Genomic DNA, 5736 nt, shown 5'->3' on the forward strand with positions numbered 1-5736 from the left:
CTCCTACTTTAAGTCATCGATACCCATCACTGGTTGACTGTACCATATCTCCCACTTTAAATCATTGTTATCAGTCACTGGTTGACTGTACCATATCTCCTACTTCAGGTCATCGATACCCATCACTGGTTGACTGCACCATATCTCCCACTTCAAGTCATTGAATCCCGTCACTGGTTGACTGTACCACATCTCCAACTTCAAGTCATCGTTATCAGTTACTGGTTGACTGTACCATATCTCCCACTTCAGGTCATCGTTACATGTCACTTTTTGACTGCATTATATCTCCCACTTTAAGTCATTGATACCCATCACTGGTTGACTGCACCATATCTCCCACTTCAAGTCATCGTTATCAGTCACTGGTTGACTGTACCATATCTCCGACTTCAGGTCATCGATACCCGTCACTGGTTGACTGTACCATATCTCACACTTTAAGTCATCGATACCCGTCACTGGTTGACTGTACCATAACTCCTACTTCAGTTCATCGATACACATCACTGGTCGACTGTACAAATATCTCCCACTTCAAGTCATCGATACCCATCACTGGTTGACTGTACCATATCTCCCACTTCAAGTCATCGATACCGATCACTGGTTGACTGCACCATATCTCCCACTTTAAGTCATCGATACCCGTCACTGGCTGACTGTACCATATCTCACACTTCAAGTCATCGATATAAGTCACTGGTTGATTGTACCATATCTCCCACTTCAGGTCATCGATACCCATCACTAGTTGATTGTACCATATCACCCACTTCAAGTCATCGATACCCATCACTGGTTGACTGCACCATATCTCCCACTTCAAGTCATCGATTCCCTTCACTGGTTGACTGTACCATAACTCCTACTTCAGGTCATCGATACCCATCACTGGTTGACTGCACCATATCTCCCACTTCAAGTCATCGATACTCGTCACTGGTTGACTGTACCATAACTCCCACTTCAGGTCATCAATACCCATAACTAGTTGACTGTACCATATCTTCCATTTCAAGTCATCGATACACATCACTGATTGACTGCACCACATCTCCCACATCAAGTCATCTATACCCATCACTGATTGACTGTACCATATCTCACACTTCAGGTCATCATTACCCGTCACTTTTTGACTGCACTATATCTCCCACTTTAAGTCATCAATACCCATCACTAGTTGACTGTACCATATCGCCCATTTCTATTCATCGATACCCATCACTGGTTGACTGTACCATATCTCCCACTTCAGGTCATCAATACCCATAACTAGTTGACTGTACCATATCTTCCATTTCAAGTCATCGATACCCGTCACTGATTGACTGCACCATATCTCCCACTTCAAGTCATCTATACCCGTCACTGGTTGACTGTACCATAACTCCCACTTCAGGTCATCGATACCCATCAGTGGTTGACTGTACCATATCTCCCACTTAAAGTCATCGATACCCGTCACTGATTGACTGTACCATTTCTCACATTTTAAGTCATCGATACCCATCACTGGTTGACTGTACCATAACTCCTACTTCAGGTCATCGATACACATCACTGGTCGACTGTACCATATCTCCCACTTCAAGTCATCGATACCCATCACTGGTTGACTGTACCATATCTCCCACTTCAAGTCATCGATACCCATCACTGGTTGACTGTACCATATCTCCCACTTTAAGTCATCAATACCCATCACTGATTGACTGTACCATATCTCACACTTCAGGTCATCATTACCCGTCACTTTTTGACTGCAGTATATCTCCCACTGTAAGTCATCAATACCCATCACTAGTTAACTGTACCATATCGCCCATTTCTAGTCATCGATACCCGTCACTGGTTGACTGTACCATATCTCCTACTTCAAGTCATTGATACCCATCACTGCTTGACTCTACCATAACTCCCACTTCAGGTCATTGATACCCATCACTGGTTGACTGTACCATATCTCCGACTTCAAGTCATCGATACCCGTTACTGGTTGACTGTTCCATATCTCCCACTTTAAGTCATCGATACCTGACCCTGGTTGACTGTATCATATCTCCCACTTTAAGTCATCGATACCCATCACTGGTTGACTGTACCATATCTCCCACTTCAGGTCATCGATACCCATCACTGGTTGACTTTACCATATCTCCTACTTTAAGTCATCGATACCCATCACTGGTTGACTGTACCATATCTCCCACTTCAAATCATTGTTATCAGTCACTGGTTGACTGTACCATATCTCCCACTTCAGGTCATCGAATCCCGTCACTGGTTGACTGTACCACATCTCCAACTTCAAGTCATCGTTATCAGTTACTGGTTGACTGTACCATATCTCCCACTTCAGGTCATCGTTACCTGTCACTTTTTGACAGCATTATATCTCCCACTTTAAGTCATTGATACTCATCACTGGTTGACTGCACCATATCTCCCACTTCAAGTCATCGTTATCAGTCACTGGTTGACTGTAACATATCTCCGACTTCAGGTCATCGATACCCGTCACTGGTTGAGTGTACCATATCTCACACTTTAAGTCATCGATACCCGTCACTGGTTGACTGTACCATAACTCCTACTTCAGGTCATCGATACACATCACTGGTCGACTGTACCATATCTCCCACTTCAAGTCATCGATACCCATCACTGGTTGACTGTACCATATCTCCCACTTCAAGTCATCGATACCCATCACTGGTTGACTGTACCATATCTCCCACTTTAAGTCATCAATACCCATCACTGATTGACTCTACCATATCTCACACTTCAGGTCATCATTACCCGTCACTTTTTGACTGCACTATATCTCCCACTTTAAGTCATCAATACCCATCACTAGTTAACTGTACCATGTCGCCCATTTCTAGTCATCGATACCCGTCACTGGTTGACTGTACCATATCTCCTACTTCAAGTCATTGATACCCATCACTGGTTGACTCTACCATAATTCCCACTTCAGGTCATTGATACCCATCACTGGTTGACTGTACCATATCTCCCACTTCAAGTCATCGATACCCGTTACTGGTTGACTGTTCCATATCTCCCAATTTAAGTCATTGATACCTGACCCTGGTTGACTGTATCATATCTCCCACTTTAAGTCATCGATACCCATCACTGGTTGACTGTACCATATCTCCCACTTCAGGTCATCGATACCCATCACTGGTTGACTTTACCATATCTGCTACTTTAAGTCATCGATACCCATCACTGGTTGACTGCACCATATCTCCAACTTCAAGTCATCGAATCCAGTCACTGGTTGACTGTACCACATCTCCAACTTCAAGTCATCGTTATCAGTTCCTGGTTGACTGTACCATATCTCCCACTTCAGGTCATCGTTACCTGTCACTTTTTGACTGCATTATATCTCCCACTTTAAGTCATTGATACCCATCACTGGTTGACTGCACCATATCTCCCACTTCAAGTCATCGTTATCAGTCACTGGTTGACTGTACCATATCTCTGACTTCAGGTCATCGATACCCATCACTAGTTGACTGTAGAATATCGCCCATTTCAAGTCATCAATACCCATCACTGGTTGACTGCACCATATCTCCCATCTCAATTCATCGATACCCATTACTGGTTGACTGTACTATATCTCCCACTTCAGGTCATCGATACCCATCACTGGTTGACTGTACCATATCTCCTACTTCAAGTCATCGATACCCATCACTGGTAGAGTGTACCATATCTCCCACTTTAAGTCATCAATACCCATCACTGATTGACTGTACCATATCTCACACTTCAGGTCATCATTACCCGTCACTTTTTGACTGCACTATATCTTCCACTTTAAGTCATCAATACCCATCACTAGTTGACTGTACCATATCGCCCATTTCCAGTCATCGATACCCGTCACTGGTTGACTGTACCATATCTCCTACTTCAAGTCATTGATACCCATCACTGGTTGACTGCACCATATCTCCTACTTCAAGTCATCGATACACATATCTGGTTGACTTTACCATATCTCCTACTTTAAGTCATCGATACCCATCACTGGTTGACTGTACCATATCTCCCACTTTAAATCATTGTTATCAGTCACTGGTTGACTGTACCATATCTCCTACTTCAGGTCATCGATACCCATCACTGGTTGACTGCACCATATCTCCCACTTCAAGTCATTGAATCCCGTCACTGGTTGACTGTACCACATCTCCAACTTCAAGTCATCGTTATCAGTTACTGGTTGACTGTACCATATCTCCCACTTCAGGTCATCGTTACATGTCACTTTTTGACTGCATTATATCTCCCACTTTAAGTCATTGATACCCATCACTGGTTGACTGCACCATATCTCCCACTTCAAGTCATCGTTATCAGTCACTGGTTGACTGTACCATATCTCCGACTTCAGGTCATCGATACCTGTCACTGGTTGACTGTACCATATCTCACACTTTAAGTCATCGATACCCGTCACTGGTTGACTGTACCATAACTCCTACTTCAGTTCATCGATACACATCACTGGTCGACTGTACAAATATCTCCCACTTCAAGTCATCGATACCCATCACTGGTTGACTGTACCATATCTCCCACTTCAAGTCATCGATACCGATCACTGGTTGACTGCACCATATCTCCCACTTTAAGTCATCGATACCCGTCACTGGCTGACTGTACCATATCTCACACTTCAAGTCATCGATATAAGTCACTGGTTGATTGTACCATATCTCCCACTTCAGGTCATCGATACCCATCACTAGTTGATTGTACCATATCACCCACTTCAAGTCATCGATACCCATCACTGGTTGACTGCACCATATCTCCCACTTCAAGTCATCGATTCCCTTCACTGGTTGACTGTACCATAACTCCTACTTCAGGTCATCGATACCCATCACTGGTTGACTGCACCATATCTCCCACTTCAAGTCATCGATACTCGTCACTGGTTGACTGTACCATAACTCCCACTTCAGGTCATCAATACCCATAACTAGTTGACTGTACCATATCTTCCATTTCAAGTCATCGATACACATCACTGATTGACTGCACCACATCTCCCACATCAAGTCATCTATACCCATCACTGATTGACTGTACCATATCTCACACTTCAGGTCATCATTACCCGTCACTTTTTGACTGCACTATATCTCCCACTTTAAGTCATCAATACCCATCACTAGTTGACTGTACCATATCGCCCATTTCTATTCATCGATACCCATCACTGGTTGACTGTACCATATCTCCCACTTCAGGTCATCAATACCCATAACTAGTTGACTGTACCATATCTTCCATTTCAAGTCATCGATACCCGTCACTGATTGACTGCACCATATCTCCCACTTCAAGTCATCTATACCCGTCACTGGTTGACTGTACCATAACTCCCACTTCAGGTCATCGATACCCATCAGTGGTTGACTGTACCATATCTCCCACTTAAAGTCATCGATACCCGTCACTGATTGACTGTACCATTTCTCACATTTTAAGTCATCGATACCCGTCACTGGTTGACTGTACCATAACTCCTACTTCAGGTCATCGATACACATCACTGGTCGACTGTACCATATCTCCCACTTCAAGTCATCGATACCCATCACTGGTTGACTGTACCATATCTCCCACTTCAAGTCATCGATACCCATCACTGGTTGACTGTACCATATCTCCCACTTTAAGTCATCAATA

This window comes from Saccoglossus kowalevskii, chromosome 5 (assembly GCF_978046115.1).
Source record: "Saccoglossus kowalevskii chromosome 5, keSacKowa6.1, whole genome shotgun sequence".
NCBI lineage: Eukaryota > Metazoa > Hemichordata > Enteropneusta > Harrimaniidae > Saccoglossus > Saccoglossus kowalevskii.